Below are 27,483 nucleotides of genomic sequence, written 5' to 3'. Positions count from 1 at the left end.
CTAAGGAATTAGAACGCAGGGCATATTTCAGGCAATTTATAGTTTCACTTGGCCCTCCAGCTGCGGACAGTCATATAAGAGCTGAGGGGCTATTTTTAGCAGGTTGCTTTTAAGCGCCCCTGGAGGGGTTGTGAAATAGCCTGTCTACCACAGGCAGCTAGGAATTGCTTGCCTACTTTTTTGTTCTGAAGGAAAGGACACAGACCATCTAGGCCAGTAAGTTGGGTCCAAGATTGGACTCATGTTTATTTTACCTGATAAATGTGTTCTTGAATAATATGAGTTGCATTTTGGTTGGTTCAATGCCATTTTTAATGTACCAGGGGTACACACATTTCTTGTAATCCTGCAATGAGTGGCTTTCTAAAACAAAGAATGCTTTGGTAATATGAATGATTTTACCTTAATTCATGTTGATTATAACTTTTTTTTCCTTCCTTAAGGGAGGGAACCCTTATGCTCAGTCCCTTGTGTCTTAGAGTGTGTTGGCTGGTAAAGCCATATTAGTTAATGGTAATGTGGAATATACATGCTGTTAAAATACAGACTAATATCGTCCAAACTCTCACTCCAAAGTCCCAAACTAAACGACATGGTGAAACCATATAAAGTAGAGGAGGTGGTTTGTGATAAGCACTTCATGCCAGAAGGAGTGTAGCTGCAGATCTCAGGTGCTCCTAGCCTTATGTTTGGATTGTGGGCACCATTGCTGCCTCACTGAGATGGCATGTGGTAGAGCTGGCTCTTCAGATACTAAGGCCACAGTCCAGAAGATAAGCTAGAAACAAGTGAGGGTGTGCCGGCCCCTTTTTCACACTAACGCCATTGCATGTTTTGAAAATGTAGTCAAAAATTTCTAGTCCAATATTAACATTTCTGTTCTTCCCATCAGTTCACACTTGCTCATGCATTTTTTAAAATCAATCAGCAGTTGATTCTACAACTGGAGTGGCCTTTAGAGTTCATGGACTTTTTGGTGTATGTAGATAATAAGGATTAGCCAGAGAGAAATAGACTCCAACTTTTAACTTTGGCCAATTTTAGTCAATTTGGCTTAAGATGCTTTGGTTGTTTTTTTAAAAAAAATTATTGTACATGAAAAGCTGGCACATATCTTCAATACAAGTCATTTGCTTACTATGTCTGGTAGGATAGGATTCTGAAAATGAATAATGGATAATCTTGATGCTCTAAGTTGACATTTATTAGTCTTTTAAAGGCCATGACCCTTGCATTGCTTTTAGTTTAGTCTTGGGAAAATAACTGAGAATGTATAGTAAAATGAATAACTTTGCAATCCCAATAAACTCAGTTTTTGAGATCTATACTCTGGAAGTAAAAGCACCAGAAACTAACATATATGTGCTAGAATGTTTAGTGCAGCACTGTTTATAGAGGCAAAACACTGGGAGCATCTTGAGTGTCCAGCAATAAGGTGAAAAAACTATAATATAACTACACTGTAAAGGAGTGTGAAGCTATTAAAAAGAATAAATTAAATCTGTATTATTGATCATGGAGCCAATATATGTAACCATGATACACTGTTGTGGGGAAAAACCAAATTACAGATTAATTTTTTTCAAATTTTTAATTTTTTACAATAAACTACATATATTTAGAGTGTACAATTTGGTATCCCAATCTCCCAATTCATCCCCCCCCCAACCCTCCCCGCTTTCCCCACTTGGTGTCCATGTGTTTGTTCTCTACATCTGGGTCTCTATTTCTGCCTTGCAAACCGGTTGATTTGTACCATTTTTCTATAGTCCACAGATATGTGTTAATATACATTTGTTTTTCTCTTTCTGACTCACTTCACTCTGTATGACAGTCTCTAGGTCCATCCATGCCTATAAAAATGTCCCAGTTTCATTGCTTTCTACAGCTGAGTAACAAATTACAGATTAATTTTTAATGGAAAAATAGAACCCTACATGTGTATGTATGTATAAATGTATGTACATTTCTCATAGGTGTGTGTTATCTCAGTGAGAAGGAGGGGTTCTGTAATATATTTTCTTTATGTGTATCTGTATTGCTTGACTTGCTACAATGAGCATTATTGCTTTTTAAGTTTAAATATCTTATAAGTTAAAAAACACACAGGCATCCTGTTTTTCTTATTTTATAAAGGGAAATAAGACCATTCTTCCAAGTGATAATGTCATTTTTCTGACCATTAGAATACATATTTTAAAAGAATTTATAGGCATTCAAATACCTATTGAAGATTTACCATGTAGGTTGCTATTTTCAGCTGTTTTAGCCCACGCTCTCCTGCATTGATTTCTCACTACCATGTGTTTATTTCCACCAGCCAAGAAGTTTTACTTCCTATGGTTGCATTAAGGAAACAGCACCCAGCTCTCAGCTCTGACCCCTTCCCGGCACTTGCCTCTCAATTTGAGAGTTTTACCACAACATAAATGAATCTACTGCTTTTCACTAGTAAGAATGGCAATCACCAAGAAAAGCCCTGAGAACAAACACTCCTTGTTTAATTAAAACATGAAGGAAAACTAGAAATGTCCCTACTGCTTTTTTTGTGTGCTTCTAAAAGGGCTCTCTTAGTTTATCCCCTGTGAACTGCAAATAAGAAAATCCTGCAGCAAGAATATTAGATCCTCATTCTTCAGCAGGTTCCCACTCTGCTCATGGTTGCCTTTGTGTTTTTCCAGGAAGTCACAAAAAAGAATATCTTATCCAAAGGCTTTCTGCATGCAAAGGGTGTAAGTAAGCCTGAGATGCAGCCGAAAGTTTCAGCAAATAGAGTGCAAGTAAACCATGGCGATGTTTAACCAAGTGTATGATAAAGGCAGTGATACCTTAGGAAAGGATATGGAAATGAGGTTAGAAGCTCAGGCCTCACAGATTTATAACTAACGGGTGGTGATGGTTGGATTAAAACTTGAGCAAGTAGTTTGTCACTAAAGACTGGAAAACAGGACTTGTAGTCAGCTGACTGGGGTTGGATTACATGGTAAAGTGAAGAGCAGAAATAATTAAGTAGAACACTGACACTGTTTAGAATTATGTGCAATTTTGAGCAAATGTCTATTTATGTGGCTATTTATAAGTATAACCATGGTGTAAACATAAATTCATTCATTCATTCACTCATTCATTCATTCAGAAAGTGTCCCCTGAGCCTCATCCTTCAGCCCAGGCCAGTGGGCTGTGGTGTGAGCCCAGGACAGCTTAGCAGACTCAGAAGGAGGCCAGTGTCTAGCAAGAGCAAAACAGCAATGAGAAGATGGGGAGGAATGAGGCGGAGGGGGCCTACAGTTTGCATATGAGAATAAGAGGATTTGGAGTTTCTAACTGTGCTTTTCCTATGATTCCTGGGAAGACCAAATTTTGTCCTACCTCTTGCACTTGGCTATTACACATTTCAAAAAAAAAAAAAACAAATTGAAATATTTTCTTTGCCTCCTTTATCTCTGAATCAGCTTTGTATTTCATGCTTTGAAATAGCAATGATGCTAACACTTAAATAGAAAGGAAACGATGCATCTGAAAACTGCCCTTCTATTATTTTCTACACAATGATTTTCAGAAAAATGCACAGAGGCAGCCTCAGGGATTTTATTTGTTATTTATTTATTTATTTATTTATTTATTTATTTTTATTTTTTACTCTAAGCAACTTTTTTCAAGAACTAAAAGAATTCTGGAGGGGCTTCCTAGGTGGCGCAGTGGTTAAGAATCCGTCTGCCAATGCAGAGGTCACGGGTTCGATCCCAGCTCCAGGAAGATCCCACATGCCGCGGAGCAACTAAGCCCGTGTGCCCAAAAAAAAAAAAAAAAAAAAGAATTCTGGAAATAGAGGCATTTTAGAAGATTTAAATTGAGATTAACTTTTCCACTAGTCTGTGGTTTCTAGGGGTGAGATCCTCAAAGACTGATGAAATTTGCTCTCAAGTCAGGGTTTTTAAATAAAACTATTAAGGGAAAAAGTTATAATGTAAGTAATTACGCTAGGGAAGTTGTTTTGTGCCACGAATTCTTAATTTTCCCTCCTGTGTTACTGAATACAGCTTCAGCTAGAAATCTAGCATAGTCTAAGGAGCTACACTAAGAAGTCTAAGAAGCTTAGATGGAGGGAAAAACGTTGCCATAAAAATAAATTTAAATGAATTAGATTGAGTAAATGCAACCATACTAATATGTAATGTGTATTTTATTTGTTTTTTATAAATTTATTTATTTATTGGGCTGCGTTGGGTCTTCGTTGCTGCATGCTGGCTTTCTCTGGTTGTGGAGAGTGAGGGCTACTCTTCCTTGTGGTGCGCAGGCTTCTCATTGCGGTGGCTTCTCATTGCGGAGCATGGGCTCTAGGCGCGTGGGCTTCAGTAGTTGTGGTGTTGCAGAAAAAAAACTGATCCCACGAGAAACCAAGCACAACACTCGGAGAGTTGGAGAACTCAGGTTTATTGAGCCGGCGGACCCAGACGAGCTAACGCTCCAAAATTCTGGGGCCCCATTTCAGGGGAGTCTTCTCCTTATATAGGTTAAAACATACAGCTATAATTGGTACAAACTGATTGGCTACAAATTACTATAGGTCACGGGCAGTTACAGAGCGCAGGAGTTGCCATGGGTTACACACATAGTAGGGGGTCCTAACAGGAACTTGTAGGAGCCAGACATTCCATTCCTATCAGGACTAAGGTCACAATTTGCATTCTCACATTGGTTGCAGGCTGAAGTTAATGGTCACTTAACAAGTCTATGTGCAAAGGGTCTCAAACAAAGGTTTGGGGTGGGTGCCTGAGAGCAGAGACAGTCTTCCCTTATCTGATCACTCTTAGTAATTCATTCTACTGTTTAACTGAGAGTGGTGAGCAGGCCTTTGCAAGATAGAGGAGAGTAAGCAATTACAAGTATGGAAGTTTCAATTTCCTCATCAGTGGCTCACGGACTCTAGAGCACAGGCTCAGTAGTTGTGGCACACAGGCTTAATTGCTCCATGGCATGTGGGATCTTCCCTGACCAGGGCTCAAACCATGTCCCCTGCATTGGCAGGCAGATTCTTAACCACTGTTCCCCCAGGAAAGCCCCTGTAATGTGTTTTTAAAAAGTAAATGAAATTTTATAGAAAGGAAGAAAAAAAGAGAAGAGATAGGCAGGAAAAAGAAAGAGACTGAAAGTGGAAGCCTGTTTTTAATCTGGACCGATCTGTCCAGAAATTTGTGAGTTTCTCCAGGGATGGCACATAGAAGGGGGGTACAGAAGATGGGGTGTGAGGGCACCTTCTGCTGAGACCTCCTCTGGTAGAGACTGTCCTCCTTATTCCATCTCCTCTTTGTTCTTCCACAGCCTATCTCCAATTTATGAAAGGCTTGGGTTCAAAATGTTCACTTGTAAATCAGTTATTTGGAACTCAAGATGTTTTTAATCCGCAGAAGCATTATCCGCAGAAGCAATGTTATAAATGCCATGCAGTCTACCAGCCTGCTTCATGACCATTTGACCAGTATCACTGGCTGAAACAGCACACGTTTGCAATGGATAATAGTAGCAAACTACTGCTATGAGGCCAATAATTAGCCCCCAAAGTGCAATACAATTGACTTGGCTGTCATTTGAGGACAAGCAAGCCTATGAAAACTTCTGTGGCTACTAAATCATTTTGTAGGGTAAATGTGCAGGGTTTAGAGTCAGACAATCACATCCAAATGTCTCTCTCTCTTTGCTGCTTACTAGCTGTGGGCAGGCTAGTTAATCACATTAAAGGTCATTTGGGGATAATAGCATCTCCATAGAGCACTGTTGTGAAAATTAAAGGAGCATTTTGCACAGATGTTAGCTTGTTATATATTATTAACAATATTCGTATATTAGTATAGTACATTATAACATTAATAGGTACTGATTGTTACGATATACAATTATTATTATTCCTTATATATGGCTTTCTACATGTTCCACTTTTCTCCCAGAGACATTATAAGCCTTGAGAGCAGAGATTTTTGTCTCATACTTTGGTGAATCCCTAAATGCAATGCACATTGAACTTAAGACACTGTATTTTTTCATTTATTGACAATGATTTGCTTTGTTCAAGGGCTTTGGAGATTAAAAGCTCTACTCTGATTCTTTCACATTTTTTCTATTTGTTAGAGGCATGTAGCTAGCACAGCTCTTATAACTGATTGTGATTAGGTGTTTATTTTGGCTCACACATGGTTCAAGGGGAAGATAAAGGGAAGAACAAGAGGGGGAGAGAAAATTCCCCATGATTCTTAGACAAATGTTGGAAGAAAAAGAGAAAGAGAGAAAGGACCCCAAAAGTATATGTAGTTGAGAAAGAAATGACCAGGTAGAATTTACTGAACTCAGAAAATAAGAGAGTAATGTTTCATACAAGGTCCCCTGAAAAGAAGGTGGGGGTGGGGAAGCGGCATAGAGTTAGTACCTCGAGTTGACCAGCAGGTGGTGTGTCACCAACTTGGAGCAGCTTGTTTGGAGTTTGGCACGAAGTATAGATGGATGGCTGGGCAGCTTCAGGAGGGGACAGCCGGCAGGGGTGGTTCGTGCTACCTGATTACGCGTGCATGGGATGGGTACCATCTGGGAATTTCTACTTATGGGAGTGCCTCTGACAGGTTCAAAGTCCCATCAGGACATCTCTGAGAAACTGAATCCAAGTTACTCAAGCCAGATCATGTTTCCCTCCTCTTTCTGCATCCTTTGAACCTGGCAGTTCCACAACTTCAGTGACTTGCTATCAAATATTGTATCCTGGACCAGCAGGTTAGAGAATTGAGACTAAGTTGAGAGGAAATGTCTGGCTTTGTTAATGGATGGTGAGGCTTTCCTGCTCTTGGTCCTTTTTTCTTGATCATGTTTCTTGTCAATGGCTTTCTCTTCTTTTTGTAGATGATTAAATTGCTTTATTAAAATTATATATCTAGTATCTTTTTTCTTATATAAAAAAGATCTCACTTGAAAATGAACAACTGATACACATTTGTCATGGAAACAGAAAAAAGCTGATAAGCATAAAGAAAGGGGAAACACTGTATGTGACCCCAACTCCCAAAGATAACCACTAATAAAAATTTGATATCTAAAGTTTCAGCCCTCTACACATTCACATATTTTCTTAGAAAAATGAAATCATACTGAATAAATTGTTTTGTAACTTGTGTTTTTCACTTAATCTATGTCAAATATTTTTCCACATTAATATATTTCAATGTTATTTTATAATGATTCCATAGTGCTACATCTTATGAATATGTTATAATTTACTCTACTACTTTTGGCACATAGATTGTTTCAAATTTTTCACTAGTATAAACAGTGCTGTGAGAAACACCCTTACATATGAAAATACATATTGTATTTTGGGGATATATCTAAACAGGAACTGAAGAATTTAAAAGTATACATATTTTAAAAAGCTTTTGCTACATATTACAAAATTATCTTCCTCAAATGTTATAGCAATTTATACTCTTGCCAGCAGAGTATGAAGGTACCATTTTCCAAATCTCCTGCACACTGGGAAGTATCAATTTTCCATCTTTGTTAAGTTTATAGGTAATAAATTGTATCCTATTATTGTACTTACTTTTAGGAAATTGAATATTTTTCAGATGTTTATTGATCATTCATATTTCTTCCCTTGTGAACTATGTATAGTATCCTTTGCCTAGTTGTTAATTATAAATGCTATTCATATGTTAAGGCTCTTAAACCTTTAACCTACAGGTTTCATTTTTTAATCTCATTTTGTCATTTGTGATTTAATTTTGGTTATGGTGGGGTTATTTCTGACACACAAATTTTACATTTTATTCACTTAAATAGTAATGTTTTTCTTTATGGCATCTGCTTTTATGATCATAGAATAATTTTCATGGTGAAAATATTTAATCATGATTAAAATGATTTTAAGGTTATAAAAAACAATCACATCATTTTCTTCAAGTTTGTGGTTTTATTCTCACATTTTACTCTTCGGTTCACTAGGCATTTACTTTATGCATAATGTGAGGTAATAACTGCATCTTTATTTTTTCTAATAATTAACTATTCAATGAGTTATTGAATAATTTTTCCCCACTGGGTTTAAATACCATATTTAACAAATAAACATTTTATTATAGTACTTGTATTTATAGTTCTGGGCTTTCTATTCTGTTCCATTGCTGTGCCTCTTTTGGCATCAGTATCAAACTTTTAATACTTGATTTTTTTACCCTAGTTAATGCATAGGACCACCCCCCTGCCCCCGCCTTGTTGTTTTCTAAAACTGTCTTTACCATTCTCAGTTTTTTATCCTTTCAAATAAACTTCAAGATTTCTTTTTTAAGCTGTTCAAAAAATCTCTGTAGGATTTTAATCAAAAATTGATTATATTAAAAAATTAATTATATTTATAAATTAAATAGGGGAGAATTGACAGCTTGACAATATTGAGTCTTCCAGTCCCAGAAAACTGCATAACTCTCCATTTATTGAAATATTTTATGTTTTCTCAATAGAGTTTTATAAAAATTTTTAGAAATTTTGTTGTTTTTGTTGTTGTTGTTACTATTATGAGGTTTTTTCCCCCCATTATGTTTCCTAACAGTTTTTGGCTGTTATATGGAAAATTCTATTAATTTTGTGCATTTATTTTTTAATTGTTCACCTCACTGACATTTCCAATTATTTAAAAGCTGTTTTAAAAGTTTATTCTGTTGAGTAAATGATTATAACATGCACAAAGTGGATAATTTTGTCCCCTGCTCTCTCATAATTCTTTTTTTTAGTTTCTTTTTCTTATCTGGTCTAGTTTGCTAAATGATGGTAGTGACAATGAGCATCCTTTTCTTGTTTGTTTCTAATTTTAATGTAAATACTTCTAGTATTACACCTGTAGGTATGATGCCTGTGTTTGATTTGAGATACACAATCTTTACTGTGCTAAGAAAAATTTGCCTTTTATTAATTTTTTTAAAATTGATATTTAATTTTATCAAAAGACTTGTTAAGATTACCTATTGTGCTAAATGAAAAGCTTTTCTTCCATTGATTTATTTATTTACTATGCTAGTGCATTCCTTAATATTGAGATTTTTTTTCATCTCAAGGGTAAACTGTGTTTATACGGGAGGTTAGTCTGTGGTTTCCTTTATTATGTTTTATCAATTTGTTTGTTTTTAAGTCAAGGGTATTATGTTAGCTTTCTGTTAGTTTTGTCCACTTGACCATTTTATATAGCCTGGGAATTATCTGTGGCTTCAAGCCACAAGAAAACTTGATTGTGTAAGTAATTTGGACCAAAAGATCCTCTTGTAAATAATTTCTCAATAACTTTTACATTTTTCCATGATTATTGATCTACTGTTTTTCAACTTCTTGAGTCAGTTTGCCTCTAACTCTTTTGGGTTTGCACACACTATTTGGTATGTGGTGTTCTCATTATTGAAATCTTCTAAGCATTCTGTAGTTGTTTTTTTCTTTTTTTCCAATTAATGATTTTTTTAAAGAAGAGTTATAAAAATTTTCCAGGGCTTGGCTCTTTTCTAACTTACACTTTTGTAATTGTTTTATGGTTTTACTACAGTGTAGTCATAGAATGTAGACAAAATAATTTCTTTTGGGGGGAATTGCTTAGGATATTTTGATGACCTAACATAAAATGTTTTTGCAAAGTTTAAAAATTATTTTTTCTTTTTTTAAATATTTATTTTATTTATTTTTTTATTTGTTTATTTTTGGCTGCATCAGGTCTTAATTGGGGTACACGGAATCTTCATTGAAGCATGTGGGATCTTTTGTTGCGGTGTGCAGTTTTTGCTCTAGTTGTGGTGTGCAGGTTTTCTCTTCCCTAGTTGTGGCACGCAGGCTCCAGGGTGCGTGGGCTCTCTAGTTGAGGTGTGTGGGCTCTCTAGTTGAGGCACGCAAGCTCAGTAGTTGTGAGTTGCAGGCTTAGTTGCCTCGCGGCACGTGGGATCTTAGTTTCCTGACCAGGGATCAAACCTGCATCCCCTGCACTGGATTCTTTACCACTGGACCACCAGGGAAGTCTCCCAAATTATCTTTTCATAAAGGAATAGGCAGAAGATTCTTCTCTTCAATCATTCATTTATTCATTCAGCATGGTTTCAGCCATGTATCTTCTATATGTCAGGCATTGCATTAGGCATTGCAGGATATAAAATGAATGTCACTTTATAATAATTTATCTGAGGTAGTCAGCATTTAGATGCAACATAGACACATGAAGACTTAATTTTGTTAAATAGTAGGAACTGCAACAGCAGCAGAAAATACAAGAGGAAAATTCAAGCCCAGTCACAGATTCTGGGAATACAAAGGTACCAAAGACACCACCATGGCCCCTGAGAGGCTTTCAGTCTAAACGTGTAAAAAACTAAAATAATTGACGGCAAGAGACAGGCTTTTGGAGGCAAAGCGACTAATTAGGAAACCACTACAGTCATTCAGTAATAAATTAGGACATATGAGAGATGTAAGAAAACAGGAAGAAAAGAGGGGATTATCACATTTAAGGGGCAAGTAGAAGAAAAGTCCACATAGGAGGCTGAAGGAGGTAGGAGTAAAATTTTACAGAAGCCGCAGGAGGACATTTTAAAGAGTGCTTGATGAGTTGGGTCAAAAGCAGCTGAGAAGTTGAGTAAAATAAAAGCAAAGCCAATAGCCTTGGTCTTCGGTGACTTGGGAAAGGCAGTTTCAGTGAAATGGATGGGAGAAGCCAGACTGGAAGCAGGTTGAGACTTAAATGGGATGAGAGATGATGGAGACGAGAAGTATTTCTCCAGAAGCTTAGTCGTGAGGGAATGAGTGGGTTAGGGCAGTAATTAAAGGAGCAAAGGATCAAAAAGGATTGTTTTTAGGGCATAGAAAACCATGAGCATATGTCGATAATGAGGAAGGTGAGCAGACAGGGAGAGAAGGCACAGTTGTTGGCGAAAGCATCCTAAATATTTGGGAGTTGCAGAATTAGACAAAAACCCAGGGGTGGATGGCCTCTGATAGGAGGAGGCAGCTCTTTTCGAGTTGAAGGAAATGATTGGTACCTGTAGACAGTATGGGCAGGGAGGTGGGATCTCCCCATTTCTTTGCAAGGATGGAAGGCATCCTTGTAGAACTGTCCATCACATTCCGGGACCCTGTTGGGAAGGTCCCGGGTCTTTGTCTGCATTGACAGTTGCTTCACAGGTATGATTCAGGATCCATCCTTTCCTCTCCGCCAATAGGAGGAAAGTATTTCTGCATTTACCTTTCCTGAGGCTGTTTTTTCTATTCGTTACTGAAGGATTTCTCTCTTTTGCTAACTACGTGGTATGCAACAGATCATCAGAACAATTAACACGTCAATTTGCAAATAAAGTAACTGATGGATGCCATAAGGTCACAAAAGTTTCTGTAGTTACAAAGTAAAAATAAACCAAAGTAATATTTTAAATCTTTGATAGGCTTCCTTTTCTGTTTCTGATTAATGATTGTCATATCAACAAATGAGGAAAAAATGTTTATGAAGCTCACATGTATTTTAGCACATTGTATGTTGATGTCATTTCTATTACTAACTTTGAAAAAAGGATACATTTTGAAGTGTGTAAAAAATTTTTCATTTGTACTTTGGGCGCTCACATGTTGCTAACCAATGAATCCCCCGAAAGAATGGCAAGACTGAGGGGTTTTTAGTCTTTTGACGTTATTCTGGAAAAAAGATTCTCTTCTGTATGGAGGGACATTTCTGGTTTGATTAACACCATAAATAATTATGAGACAAAATCCAGATATGAAAAATTGCCCACACAGGCTCTTCTACTGAGTAAGATCTCACTTATTAAAAATCAAAGTTGACAGTTTAACAAGCTCGTTATGGTTCAGAAATCCCCTGGGACATTTTAACCTTTTAAAATCTTTTTTGGATGTTCAGTTTGCCAAAAGGGCTGACTCTCTCTGTCATATCTCTACTCTGCCCTGCTTGGGCACTGATTTGGGGAAGTGTCACTCTTACTATACCAAGAGGTCAGATACCCAAGTTCAGATACTATCCAAAGTCAGATAATTTAAGGCTTTCTTTGGAGAGAGGGTGAAGAGGAGTGGGGGTGGGTGGGTGGAATCAGCTCAGGTGAGAAATGTGAATTCGACAAAGCACTCAGGATGGTTTGCCACTTTTGTGAGCCACGCAGGAAACAGCAGGCTGGTCCCATTTCCTAGCACACCAAAGGGGGCAGCAGCACATCTGTAAAGTGCTTTGTAAATTTGTACGAGAATTTCTGTTTCCACTCATTCCCTAGCTGATAATCTCAACAGTGCCCCCAAATGTTGACACAATCCGACAGATAACTAAGCGGAAGTTTGGTCTTAAGCTGCCTGAAATCCTTTCCATTAGCTCGTTAGATAAAGCTGCGTTTGATAGTCCTCATTAACCCCTCACACATCTGCCCCTCAGCATCCCTGGGCACAGCAGCCCTGTCCTTTGAAACGACACCCCAGCATTCTTAGACTGCTAGTCTGCCCTCCTCCGGAGAGTCCACTTCGTTTGTGGCTCTTCCACAAACCGGAGGCTGGAATGCTGAGAAAACGAAACCAAGATGGAGCGGCGGATTGATGTCGTCTAGGGGGACCTGGAAAAAAGAGCAGCTGCCACCTGCTGTCCTGCCTGGGGTTCCTTCTTCTTGCTGTTCAAGTGTCCCAATGAAAACCTGAGGGAGATGAGAGCGCAGACAGACTGCCAGCCTACCCCCCACCCCCTCCCCAATGCAAACACATCAACTTTCCACTTGCAGTGACCTGCTCTCCAGGGTGACTTATCAGCTGTTCGGGTTTTGTCACTAAAAGAAAACACATTCTGGAATGTACTGCTCTACATGCTAATGAAATGGCTGAGCTAGCGCAGCGGTTGTGAGGAGGTTTGCGAATTAGGAGAATAACGATCTTCAGTTTTGACCTCCTGGCACGCCGCGGTATTTATCAGGAGGTGGCATGTGACTTGGTTAAGACACAGAGCCCCAGCTCGAAGGAAACAGCTGCTCACAGAGTGCTCTGGCACTTGGCAGCTGAACAGGCAGGGTGCTGATGTGAGGAATACTGCTACCAACCGCTCCAGTAAGTAACTGGAGAACTTTCTTGCGTGTGTGTGTGTGTGTGTGTGTGTGTGTGTGTGTGGTGTGTGCGTGTGTGCGTGTACGCGCGCACGCGCGTGCGTGCATGTGCACACGTGTTTTGCAAGCCACGGATAATTTTTAATTTTGATTTTGGTTTCTGTCTGGCACTAAAGGAGGTATTTTATTTGTACCTGTTGTTAGCCATTTGTATTTTTACTGATTTTTTTTTTTCTTTAGAAACTGTTCTTTTCGGCAAAGTTTTCTAACTTTAAGTACTAGTGAGGCATATTGCTTGATTCCTATCTAGGAAACAGAGAGTTTATATCCTGGTATTTGGAATTTTTATGGTCCATGGTGTTTAGGTTCAAAGCCAACATTCAAGTTATGAAGTAGAGACTATTGAAGTGAGTTGATGGCTACTTTTGATGTTAATCGGTTTTATCATTGATGCTTTTTTTTTTTTTACCATTGAAAATATTGTTTTGAGAAATAGCTTGTGAATCAATTGTAGTCTGACCAAACCATTCCTAGGTAAGTTTGAAGACTGTCTCTTTTAATTAAGTGTAAAATTCTGCAATATAGAAAGCTAACAAGATAATATTTAGGTTCGAAATCATATTTAGATTTCAGGCATACTTCCTAATTCATTGAAAGATATATTTTATAATTCTTTTCTTGTCATCTTTATTACCTTACAGTTTTATAACTCACTTTCATCACTTTACAGCTAAAATTTTTAGTGGTCCCCGGTCTTCCTTATTTTAGATAAGGGAAAGTTCGTGTTTTTAGATGCACAGAGTCTTTCTTCCTTGTCTATGACCTGGACTATAAAAGTGTTGTCTGAAGTTAATTTTCAACTCTAGAGGGTCTGGCATCCAAAACTGAGAGGACTTGTTCTTTCCTTGATTCATTCGGCAATAACAGAGCTTGCTTTTGGGAAAGCAGCAACGTAGGTACGACCCTGGAACGGGGACTTTCGTCCTTCTGTGGTTGTTACCAGACAGAATGTTTAAGAAGAAAGGAAAAGGGGAAAGGGAGAGGGAAGAGGCCTGCATCGATGATGTAAACCTCTGGAAGTGACAGGCCTCTGAATCAGACTGATGGGGGCAGGTAACCAAACACGTTTCTTTTTCTGGATTGCCTGGACATTAAGGAGGGGGACAGAGAGTAATTGTTTTGATGAGAATTCTGACCAAACAGTTATTTTGCTTGTGAGAAACCCAGGGAACCCTGAGGTGTGCTTGTTTCCCTCAAGCGACTGATGGATTGTCATATGGGCTCAAGTTGTAGAATTTGCTTGCAATTTCTGCCACTGCGTGGAGGGAGCACTGCTCTCCCTCCACCCCCACCACGCCTCCTCGTATATGGGGAATGGATGGAAAATGACACGCAGGTTCTGCCCAAGTTTCCCTCAGCACGGTTGGTCTCGAGTTGCCACATCAGCTGAAGATCTGGGATGGGAGCAGATTCAGATGGCTGGCTAGTCTGGCTTTGGGAGATGGTTCCCTTTCTTTTCTTTAACATGTCGAAGGAGTCACAAAGCCTAGAGTGTCCAGTGAGAAAACAATATTTCCAACTCCATTGTTCCTCTTTATGCCTGTTGGGTGAAGTCCCTGGGTCAGCATGTGGTCACGTGGCCCAGTGAGTTCCCTGTCTGACTGCAGGGCACCGGCTGCCCAAGAGGCCATTCTTTGGGGAGTTTGCTTCGGGTATAGTTTCCCTTTTTCCGAAGGCTGAGAGTGGAAAAGAACTTCCAGGTGCAACTGTGTCTCCAGAATCATAGAGCCACCCACCATAACACTGGAGGGGGAGAGGTCCTAATTGGCAGTCTGAGTATCCTTTGAAATATAACATGCTGAATTTTTGAAAGCCCACATATTATTTTGAAAAACCCAGTGATGTCTTGACTTTCAAAATATTAGTATCAGAATAATAGAAATAATTATTTTATATGCAGATACTACGTCCATAGAACCAAAGGCTTTTAATTCTAGGATAGGAATTATAGAATGTGCAACTTAACTCCATTTCAAAGATGAAGAAATTGTAGCATGTTTATCTGGGTCCCAGTGCTAGTGAGTGGCAGAGCTTGAAAAGAGCTCAAGGCTTCTGCTGCTACGACCATCATTAATAGCAACACTAATAATTATAACTTACATTTATTGTGCACTTACTGTGCCAAATGATGTGCTAACCAACTGTATTTATGTTCATATAATCCTCATAGTTAGTCTATGTGCTTTATATAATTATTCCGGTTTTGTAGATAGAGAAGCTGAAGTTCAGAGGCCGCAGCCACTCGGCTATACATGACACAGGCAGAACTGACCCTGAGATCTGACTCTAGAACCTGCACGTATTAAACAAATAAAAGTGGAGCTCATATGCTAATCTCACACATTGAACCTTAAAAGCTCATGAAATGCAAATAAGACTATTTCAGCACAGTATGATCAGACACACAATGTGTGTTACGGCCCTTTCGAACGCTCCATGGCAGGAAGGGTGAGGTTTCCCCTTGTGACAGTCCAAGCCCAGGCTATGCAGCAGCACTGACAGGCAGTGTGTTTTTCTCCGTGAGAGTAGTTCACGGATGGCTCTCACATTGGTCAGAACAGCAGTGGAGAGCTTTTTTATTAACCAGGAATGCACTGTCCACGCTGCCCCTACTGGCCTTTCCCTCAGTTTTTCCTGTCGCTCCTTTCCTTTGGAGGACAGCCACTCCACCCGTGTCCCACCCCAAACAGCCGGCTTAGTGGTGATAACAGGAGTGTCGGTCCTTTTCATTGTGTGGAAGGCTGGTTGTGCAGAGAGATGGTCGTTGTTTAGGACCAGAAGCAATGCAATCCTTCCCTCTCTTTGCTCTGTTTGTTCCCAGCTGTGCGGGAGGGCCGCTGGCCAGGGGACCCGGTGTGGGTGGGGCGGGGAGGGAGGAGAGATGTGCTTTTCTCTGCTGACTGGGAGGTTGCCTGCACCTGTGTTTGCCTGGGTGCACACTCCTCCCCCAACCTGCCCCCTATCTAAAGACTGACCTTCTCACTTGTGGGCCACGAACCTGTGGCTTTCCCGGGTCGTCAACCAGAGACAAAGCCCTGAGAAAAACCTACTTCTCAAATTCTTCTAAAACTTTAATTTCACTCTCTCTCTCTGTATTCCTCCATGTGGATAATGTCAAAATGAAGGCTGGTGATGAGAAAGAGCACCGAGAAAGTAGCAGAAGGGTCTTTTGATTAATCAGGAGGAAAGTTAAGTAAGCAGACCATTCGGGCATGTCGTTGAGAAAGTCGTCAGTGGTTTTTCAAGCCTGTTATAACAAGATTACCCGTTCTAAAGACCAAGCTATTTGTAAAAAGAAGAGGGGATTTTTCATCTACTTCTCACCTGCCTGATGCTTCTAAACCTAAGCCCAATTTAAGAGCACTCAACAATACAGGCTGCGAACCCAGAGCCACTGGAAATTACCTCCAATTCTTAGCAATTGGTATGGTCCAGTGGGTGTTATATGGGGACACGTGAGATGGATTTAGAATGGCGGCAGAATCCAAAACTCATACTCCAGACCTGGTTTGAAGCAAAATAAAATGATTATTTTCCTGGGATCTTTTATAAGGAAACAAATTTTGGGATGCAGTGCTTGTTTTCTTTTCTTTTCTTTTTTTCTTTTCTTTTCTTTTCTTTTCTTTTCTTTTCTTTTCTTTCTTTCTTTCTTTCCTTTCTTTCTTTCTTTCTTTCTTTCTTTCTTTCTTTCTTTCTTTCTTTCTCTCTTTCTTTCTCTTTCTCTTTCTCTCTTTCTTTCTCTCTCTTTCTTTCCTTCTTTCTTTCCTTCTTTCTTTCCTCCTTCCTTCCCTCCTCCCTCCCTCCCTCCCTCCCTCTCTCTCTCTCCCTTTCTTTCTTTCCTTCCTTCTTTCTTTCCCTTTCTTTCTTTCTTTCTTTCTTTCTTTCTTTCTTTCTTTCTTTCTCTCTCTCTCTCTCTCTCTTTCTTTCTCTTTCTTTCTTTCTTTCTTTCTTTCTTTCTTTCTTTCTTTCTTTCCTTTATTCCTCCAGCTCGTGTTCCAAAGAGCCTGTTTCCAAAGAGTTAACTCCCTTGGGTTCCACTTTCTCTTTGTATTGGTTGCTCATTTTATCCCCCCTGGAGTTGTTTAGCTGTTTGTGTGTCACATTCCCATTGTTTGATGCATTTGAAAGTCTGGGTTTTTGTTGTTTCCAATGGTCACAGTGGTGTACCTCTGGAGTCTGTGGTGTGTATGGGGTTCACTGTGCTTTCGTCTTCTTGGGGCCCATCTACTGTATTGAGAAGACAAACTCCTGCATTTTTATGGAAATCTTCCAGTATTAGACACTTTTTTGCACTTTGCCACAATCCTGTGAAAGAGGGGAGACACCATCATCGTTGTTTACACTGAGGAAACAGAATGAGAGAAAGTAACTTATCCATGGTCATGGGACCAGGCCCAACTACGTCCCCAGTCTTCTGACTCTGAATAATATCCATGGAATCATTTTTTGTGATCACAGGGCTATAATCTGTGTTATCTTCTCATGGGTGAAAGGTAAATGCATGACTGATTCATGATTTGCTACCTCACACATGTCAGTGATGATGTTTCCAAAGCCTTTGGATATTTGGCTTTGGAAACAGGGTCAGCTTAGTTACAGATACAATAGTATTTGCTTTGGTAATATTTGCAAAGGAACTTAGAGGTCATTTTCCTACCCTGCAGACCCAATGTGGTGAAGTTGGAGTCATATCAACCTTGGCATGCGTAATATTCAACTTTTAGAAGGGATCGTGTTGTTTTTTGAGATTAAAAAGTATAGTCTAATGTCCACTATGCACTCCCCTTACCCAACAAAACAAACAGCATTCTTGGAAGGTCTACTTGGTTATAGTACCCTTATTCCCATGGGAAAATAGTGTACTCTGACTACCAGGAAGGGTGTCCCTGTGACGATTTCTCTCTGCAAAGTTATCTGCCCACAACTGAGAGAGTCTTAGCTTGCTAGACTGAGAATCTTCACTACTAGTCAATTTTCTGTTATAGCAATCCAGTTCATTGTATAACAGCATAGTCAGTACGTTGGCAGGGTCCTAAAAATGACAGTATGTGATCCCTGATGATTTTACAGCACAGCTGCATCTTATGATGGCTAGTGCTTAGAGGCAGAGGATGGGGGAAACAAGTGAACAGCTTGATGACAAAAACAGCTACTATGTTGTTTCTTTCTAAAGTAACTTTTAAAAAATATGGATGTGAAAATATCCTTCTTCAAATTTAAAAAATCCTGAATAATATTTAATTCATAAACTGACTCAAAGGGCATTTTTCCTTAGTGACTACAGTGTCATAATCAGAACTTTCTGTACCTTTCAAGAGGACAAAAGGGGAAATTTTTTTAAAAGAAAAGGAAAAGATGAAATAGTGGATTAAAGGCTTACCTTCCTGGGTTACAGTCTATGGAATCTGAGGTAATATAAACCTTAATGCCCCTATTGTAAGTGGAGAGTTCAAATCAATATATGAATGATTTACATAGCTGCAAATATCCCAACATCTTTTATGTTTCTCTGTGATCAAATTGGTAAATTTGTTTTCTGAAGGCTTCTCTATTTGCCAACTGCTGCCATCTCTTTGCACTTCACATAGTGTTGGTTTAGGTGAACCTGTCCCTACCTCCCAAAATGTTCCAAGACCATTGAATAGATCATTATGCTACCGGTTTGCTTTAGTATTATAAGTGTACTCAGCATTTCATCTTTGAATGTGTTCCAGGTACAATCTTTGATCAAGAACTAGTAAGTGGGGAAAATACATAGCACGGAAAAAATTAAGTTCATAGTTAATTACAGAACTTCATTTTAGTCACCACTTTGCTGATGCTTAATTGTTGCAAAAGTCGCAGAGGAGTAACTGCATTTGAATGTGTCTAAGTGATGTTAATTGCTTCTCTCCGCCCCCCCCCCCCCCCCCCCCCCCAAGGATTGTGGTAGAGACTTTAGCAATTGATGAGCTGGCTAAAAAGAAGAACTCAGGCAAAGGGTCCATCATTCGGCCATGGAATCAGACTCCATAGTTTTTTAAACTGCTAGCATTTTTAAAAATTAGTTAATTAATTAATTTTATTGGCTGTGTTGGGTCTTTTTTGCTGTGCACGGGCTTTCTTTAGTTGCGGTGAGTGGGGACTCTCTTCGTTGTGATGCATGGGCTCCTCATTGCCGTGGCTTCTCTTTTTGCGGAGCAGGGCTCTAGGCACGTGGGCTTCAGTAGTTGCAGCACATGGGCTCAGTAGTTGTGGCGCACGGGCTTAGTTGCTCTGTGGCATGTGGGATCTTCCTGGAGCAGGGATCGAACCCATGTCCCCTGCATTGGCAGGTGTCTTCTCAACCACTGCACCACCTAGGAAGCCCCATATTTTTTAATAAAAGAAAAGAAAAGGGGACTGTTGAGTCACTCCTCTGATTTGTTTTGAGAAAGTAATATTTTTCCTTTATTCCAACAATTCAAAATGGGTGGAACCAAGTTTCCTTGGAGGCTTTTACTTAAGTTCACTTTGGGAAGGTTCCACCTAGGGATTCCTTTTTAGGAATTGACACACTGTAAAACCATCCTGGTTTTGCAGAACTCTTTAGACCTAGGATCAAGGAGCTAGGAAGAATAAATGTCATCTTCCAGCTACACTCTAACAACTTTCCCTGTGACTATGAAGAATGCACGTTCTCAAATCTCCAGTTAATATAGATTTCTGGAGCCCATAAACTATGCAAGAATTTAAAACAGTCTTAAAATAGAAGAACTGAGTATAATTTCCACGTTTGATTCCGGAAAACTCACACCATAAGTTCAATTTGACTAAACTTTGGATTCTGCTCCACTTACAGTTCTGCTTTTTAGAAGTAGAAAGAATTTCATTTATGCATGGAACGACTGCCATTCAAAATCCTGTGAGTTGAAAGAATATTTTAGAGAACATTATTTTTTATGGTAAGGACAGGGCTCAATCTGAATGGTGGTACTTGAGATTTCTCCATGATCTCTTTCTGTCCCCAGTCACTTCACTCTGATTCTAAGATGAATCTGTCTCTTTCTATTTTCCTTCTGTGGTAGGCATTTAAACTGAATCTGCTACTGGGAGAGGAAAGAAACAGGTGTTTATTTTTACAATACCCAGAGGTAGACACTACTGCTGACACTTACAGAAGAGAAAACTAAATTTCAGGGAGGTTGAGGGCCTTGCACAAGGTCCCAAGGCAGTGAGTAGTAAAGCCAGAGTTCTGGTCCTGGTCTTCCTGGAAGCAAAGTGCTTTCCATTTCTATTCTATCACACTGTCTGTATCACTGTTTATGGTAAAAACTGATGCTTACTATGGAAAAGGCAGCCATCCTGTGGAGTGTGGATTCTGCTGTTCTTGTCATGCCCAATACATAGCAATTTTCATTAGAAGCATGCTGCAAGACAAAGAAACATCCAGGAATCTGGATTCAAGATTGCATTCTGCAGTCTCATCCTGTTTCCATTGTGGAGGTATTCCCTCAACTATGGTGCTCTGTATCCTGGGCAGGTTGCCCCTACAGAGCTAAGCCTCTGGCAACACTCAGAAATCATTATACTGTCTCAGACAATGACAGATATAAAAAAGATTATGACTGTAGGATCTGGCTGATTAACAAGCAGTGATAGTTTGCTTTACATTATATTTTGGTTTTTATAAGAAATGACTTAATATTGGCACCAAGAGGGGCAATCATATTCACTCCATAACTTGTTTCTTGGGGTCATGATTACAAATAGATAGAAGGGCCAAGCAGAACTTGAAGCAGGACCAGTGGAACACATCTTGCCCTATTTTAATTCTCTAAGTTTTAGAGGAAGTACTCTTCACACTCTCTTTGGAAGCTGCAAGGACTTTGATTGACTTAACCCACTGATGGTGTTATTGTGTAAGAATTGAGGCTTTATCTTTTTAGCTACAAGGATGATTGAGAAATGTGTCATGCATAAAATTCTGCAACTATTTGGAATATTCTCTTACATCAAGCTTGTGGAAGAGAGGCTAAGATGTATGAAAAATTGTTTAGAGTTGTAATCCTCATGTTTGGAAATTTCACTCAACCAGAAGTTATCAAAACCTCACTAAGTACATTCTAGTTTATGGGACCTCTTACATGGAAGTCAGAATTCACATTTGGGTAACAAAAGTAAAAGAAAAATCCAAAATATATTTTCCTATGATTCATTGGGCAAGTATTTTTAAACATATGCTTCATACTGCATATTGCACAAACATAAATAATGGCAGAGACTTTACCCTACAGGATATTACCACTTAGTTAAACACATTGATATTATGTTATTATTACTTAAAAATTATTACACCAAACATCTTACAACACACAAATATTTGTTCCATTAAAGAGGTTTGTACAGAGTTCTATAGAAGTCTGGGGAAAGGAGATGACTATACCAGGGTGAGGCAGAGAAGGTTCCTTAGGGTTGATGACGTCTGAACTGGGTATAAAAGGATAAGTAGTCACTGCTCAAGAAGAAAAAATTATATTTTGAAAGACTTCTTCCCAGGAATAACATGTAACTTGGTAGAGCTGAATCATAGGGTACATGTTGGAGGAGGAACTGTATAAAAGGCTCAAAGATAAGGTAGTTCCAGATGGTTAAGGGTACTGTTTGCCCTTCTGAAGCAATTTAAACTTAAAAAAATTTTTTTACGGAAAATTCCAAACATACACAAAAGTAGACAGAATTATATAATGAACTCCCATGTGTTCATTACCTTACTTTAATAATTTTCAATAGTCAACCCTGTTTCATTTATACGCCCACCCATATTCTCTCCTTTCCATATTAGTTTTGAAGCAAATACTAGACATTTCATCATTCTACCTGAAAATATTTTAGTATATATATATATATTTTTTTTACCATTTACCTACTAGTTTTATTTATTTATTTATTTAAATTAATTAATTAATTTATTTATTTTGAGGTACACCAAGTTCAGTCATCTGTATTTATACACATATCCCCATATTCCCACCCTCCCTTGACTCCCCCCCACCCTCCCCACCCCAGTCCTCTAAGGCATCATCCATCCTCGAGTTGAACTCCCTTTGTTATACAACGACTTCCCACTGACTATCTATTTTACAGTTGGTAGTATATATATGTCTGTGCTACTCTCTCCCTTCGTCTCAGCTTCCTCTTCACCCCCCGCCCCCTCAAACCTCGAGTTCTCCAGCACCCTAAATGCCCATCAACAAGTGAATGGATAAAGAAGTTGTGGCATATATAGAATATTACTCAGCTATAAAAAGGAATGAGATGGAGCTATATGTAATGAGGTGGATAGACCTAGAGTCTGTCATACAGAGTGAAGTCAGAAAGAGAAAGACAAATATTGTATGCTAACTCATATATACGGAATCTAAAAATGGTACTGATGAACTCAGTGACAAGACAAGAACAAGGACGCAGATGCAGAGAATGGACTGGAGTATATATTTCTAAAAGATAAGTTCTCTGTTGAAAAATCCACAGTATCGTTAATACATGTAAAATAAGAATAATTCTTAATGATTGTTAAAGCTTGTCAAACAAAGGAGTATGTGAATATAATTGCATTTTTGTTTTTTTAAATTATTTATTTATTTATTTGGTTGCACTGGGTCTTAGTTGTGGCAGGCACAAACTCTTAGATGCAACATGCATGTGGGATCTAGTTCCCTGACCAGGGATGGAACCCAGGCCCCCTGCATTAGAAGCACAGAGTCTAATCCACTGCACCACTAGGGAAGTCCCTATATTTGCATTTTGGGAAGAAAACTCTGGAGGCAATGAGGAAGACAGGTTGGAGAGAAAAAAATGCCAAAGACCAATAGAAGACTCCAGAGATGAGTGTGAACCAAGACAATGGTGATGGAGAGGACAGAAGAATTTTCAGAATGTTTAAAAAGTAAAGTTGATAGGTTTTTTTTTTAATTTTTTAAAAGATTTATTTATTTATTTATTTATGGCTGTGTTGGGTCTTCGTTGTTGCATGCAGGCTTTCTCTAGTTGTGGCAAGCAGGGGCTACTCTTCATTGCAGTGCGTGGGCTTCTCAGTGCGGTGGCTTCTCTTGTTGCAGAGCACAGGCTCTAGAGCATAGGCTCAGTAGTTGTGGCACATGGGCTTAGTTCTCCACGGCATGTGGGATCTTCCCGGACCAGGACTAAAACCCATGACCCCTGCACTGGCAGGTGGATTCCTAACCACTGCACCACCAGGGAAGTCCTAAAGTTGATAGTTCTGGAGAGCAATTGGATATGGGGGTGAAAGAGAGAGGGAGTTGAAAAAATTTTAACTTGTGTTAACTTGGAGGTTTTAACTTGTATAATCAGCATATGAATATACCAATAACTGATGTCGTATAGGGATTCCATGAAAAGCAATTTAACCTGATTCTTCATTAGCCAGAGACTATTGGAAACAAATCCAAAAATATTTTACTATTACCCTCAAACAAAACTTTGAGACTTGGAATAGTTGGAGTAGTTTTGATTGTTTCACCTGGAGAAAGTCATGAGCAAAAATTGGAAAATATCCAGAGAATAGCATCTAAAATGCTCCAGGGGAGAAAGAAGCCACTTGGACAGATTTATAATTGACACCTCTTTGGCTTACATATGAATAGTTATAAAGTCATAAAAGCTAATGAACATGACTTAGTCACCAAATCCCCAAACACTAAGTTTGAAAGATGCAAATTTAAAATAATGGAAGAACCCAACAAACAAACATCCAGGACCAGATGTCTTTACAGGTGAATTCTACCAAATATTTAGAGAGGAGTTGACATTCATTCTTCTCAAACTATTCCAAAATATTACAGAGAAAGGAATATTTCCAAACTCATTCTATGAGGCCAGCATCACCGTGATACAAAAACCAGACAAAGATATCATAAAAAAAAGAAAATTAGAGCCAATATTACTGATGAACATATAATAGATGCAAAAATCCTCAAGAAAATATTAGCAAACCCAATCCAACAATACATTAAAAGGATCATACACCACTGTCAAGTGGGATTTATCCCAGGGATGCAAGGGTTTTTCAATATCTTCAAATCAATCAATTTGATATACCAAATTAACAAATTGAAGAATAAAAAACATGATCATCTCAATAGATGCAGAAAAAAGCTTTTGACAAAATTCAACCTTCATTTATAATAAAACCTCTCCAGGAATTAGACAAAGAAGGGACATATCTCAATAGAGGATATCTAAACACACATACATAACACACCCACAGCTAACATCATACTCAACAGTGAAAAGCTGAAAGCATGTCCTCTAAGATCAGGAACAAGACAAGGATGCCCACTCTCACCACTTTTATTCAACATAGTATTGGAAGTCCTAGCCATAGCATTCAGACGAGAAAAAGAAATAAAAGTAATCCAAATTGGAAAGGAAAAAGTAAAACTGTCACTGTTTGCAGATGACATGATACCATACATAGAAAATCTAAAGACACTACCAGAAAGCTACTGGAGCTCATCAATGAATTCAATAAAGTTTCAGGACACAAAATTATATACAGAAATCCATTGCATTTCTGTACACTAACAACAAACTATCAGAAAGAGAAATTAAGAAAACAATTCCATTTACCATCACATCAAAAACAATAAAATACCTAGCAATAAACCTAGCTAAGGAGGTAAAAGACCTGTACTTGGAAAACTATAAGACACTGATGAAGGAAATTGAAGATGACACACACAGATGGAAAGATATGCAGTGTTCTTGGATTGGAAGAATTAATATTGTTAAAATGACCATATTAGCCAAGGCAATATACAGATTCAGTGAAATCTCTACCAAAATACCAATGGCATTTTTCACAGAACTAGAACAAATAATTTAAAAATTTGTATGGAAACACAAAAGACTGTTGGTGGGAATGTAAATTGGCACAGCCACTGTGGAAAACAGTATGGAGGTTTCTCAAAAAATTAAAAATAGAACTACCATATGACCCAGCAATTCTACTCCTGGGTACATATCCAAATAAGACAAAAACACTAATTTGAAAAGATACATACACCTCTATGTTCATAGCAGCATTACTTACAATTGCCAAGATATGAAAGCAACCTAAGTATCCATCAATGGATGAATGGATAGAGAAGATGTGGGGTGTGTGTGTGTGTGTGTGTGTGTGTGTGTACACACAAAATGAAATATTACTCAGTCATAAAGAGGAATGACATTTTGCCATTTTGCAGCAACACAGATGGACTTGGAGGGCATTATGCTAAGTGAAATAAGTCAGACAGATAAAGACAAATACACTTATATGTGGAATCTAAAAAGTATAATAAACTAGTGAATGTAACAAAAAAGAAGCAGACTCAGAGATATAGGAAATAAACTGGTGGTTACCAATGGGGAGAGGGAAGTGGGGAGAAGAAATATAGAGGTAGGTGATTAAGAAGTACAAACTATTATGTATAAAATAAGCTACAAGGATATGTTGTACAACATGGGGAATATAGCCAGTATTTTATAATAACTATAATGGAGTAAAACCTTTAAAAATTGTGTATCACTACATTGTGCACCTGTAACATATAATATTATACATAACTATACTTCAATTTAAAAAAAAATTAGTTGACTATAAAAAACATAAAAATGAACCATAAAATAATGCAAGGAATTTTTCACACTTTGTGATGGAAATGTTCAAACAAAAAAAAAATTGAAAGAATTGTATAGTGAATATCCATGTACTGCCAATTCAATTTTTTAAATAAATTATTTATTTATTTATTTTTGGCTGCATTTGGTCTTTGTTGCTGCACGTGGGCTTTCTCTAGTTGTGGTGAGTGGGGGCTACTCTTCATTGTGGTGTGTGGGCTTCTCATTGTGGTGGCTTCTTTTGTAGGGGAGCACAGGCTCTAGGCATGTGGGCTTCAGAAATTGTAGCACGTGGGCTCAGTAGTTGTGGCTCACGGGCTCTAGAGCGCAGGCTCAGTAGTTGTGGTGGACCGGCTTAGTTGCTCCACAGCATGTGGGATCTTCCTGGACCAGGGATCAAACCCATTTCCCCTGCATTGACAGGCAGATTCTTTACCACTGTGCCACCAGGGAAGTTCCTGCCAATTCAATTTTACCATTAATAATTTACTATGTTTGCTTTTTCACATATCTATCCATTTATTCATTCCTCTATCCATCTATTGGTCCATCTTTTTTTTTTCAGTATGAGTTGTAGACAGCAGTACACTCCATTCCTCAACACGTCATCATACATATTATTAACTAGAGTTCAATATTTGTTTATGCAGAATTTATATTTTACACAAGAGAGATTAAATTTATACATTTGTTTTGCCAAAAAGAAAGGCTGTGATTCAAGAAGGATTAACAAAATTCATGGCTGATTGTTACTGGGTTACTTACGAAAATGAAAAGCTGTTTGAAAACCTCTTGATCCTCAAAAGTTGTTGCCATGTGGAGCAGACACACCCTCCCACAAAACAGCCTTTGAGGCACTGTCAAGTATCAACTTGGCAAAACCACCCCCTGTCTCTCAGTAAATGTTAATTGGATTTGAATGTGAAAAAAAAAAAAATGACACCCAGAAGCATAAGCTATTTGCCAGTAAGTGATAGAGCTGGTAGGAGAACAAATCACCTGTAATAGTTTCACACTGAGCGTCGCTCCCCGCCTGGAACAACTCTGCAGAGTAACAAGGCAACGTAGTGGATGATTTATAAGTAAAAACTGTAATACAGGCAATGCATTTTACATAGTGTCATCCTGAGATTATTCAAGGGGAGCCAGTATTTGGACAAAGGGAAAGGAAGTGGACTGTTCTCACAAAATAGGATTCTTTACTCATATATTGAAAAAATGCCTCTGTTCATAAATATTTATCCTCTGATATCCTCCAAAAGGGATTAAAACAGCTTATGGTAAATAGCAAAAATAAAGTGAAACTGAAAATGATTAACATAGGAATAAAACAAGGGTCATAATATGCCAGTTAGTAGAGTGAGGAACAAGTTTAGACCTAGAAAGTTTTGAAATGTTCTAAATTGAGTCAAATTCTGATGCGTTAAATCTTGTCAGTTGGTTCAAGAATTGAAAATCAAGCTGAGATGATGTCTCAAAGATGTGTTTGTTCAAATGTTTGTTGTTGCTGAAGATATCTAAGATTCATTTGAAAACTGAAAAATTCAGCCAAATAGCTTTTGTCTACGCAAAAAGCAGACATTCTGATACTAGAAAAAAAAGTTTGTGTTTGATTGACTTTTTCAGTTTCCATTTTGATGTTGTGACATCTGTCTATATCAGTGGTTCTCAACTAGAAGCAATTTTACCCTCCAGGGGA

General features: G+C 38.4%; 1 protein-coding gene across 3 annotated transcripts in view; it reads left to right on the top strand.

Moving 5' to 3' along the window:
- RASGRP3 (RAS guanyl releasing protein 3) overlaps nt 1-27,483 on the top strand; it is a 122,513-nt gene that overhangs the window by 26,036 nt on the left and 68,994 nt on the right. Inside the window, exon 1 of one of the 3 annotated variants that reach the window (XM_057742958.1) lies at nt 12,325-13,086. The exons of 1 other annotated variant lie outside the window; for it this stretch is intronic. The gene's annotated coding sequence lies outside the window, so the exon portion shown is untranslated. Of the gene's footprint in view, nt 1-12,324; nt 13,087-27,483 lie in introns of those variants that run through there. One more of the 3 variants, XM_057742960.1, reaches the window with a different exon arrangement.

This window comes from Hippopotamus amphibius, chromosome 7 (assembly GCF_030028045.1).
Source record: "Hippopotamus amphibius kiboko isolate mHipAmp2 chromosome 7, mHipAmp2.hap2, whole genome shotgun sequence".
NCBI lineage: Eukaryota > Metazoa > Chordata > Mammalia > Artiodactyla > Hippopotamidae > Hippopotamus > Hippopotamus amphibius.
The sequence above is the reverse complement of the archived record's forward strand: the minus strand, read 5'-3'. Positions and strand labels throughout refer to the sequence as shown.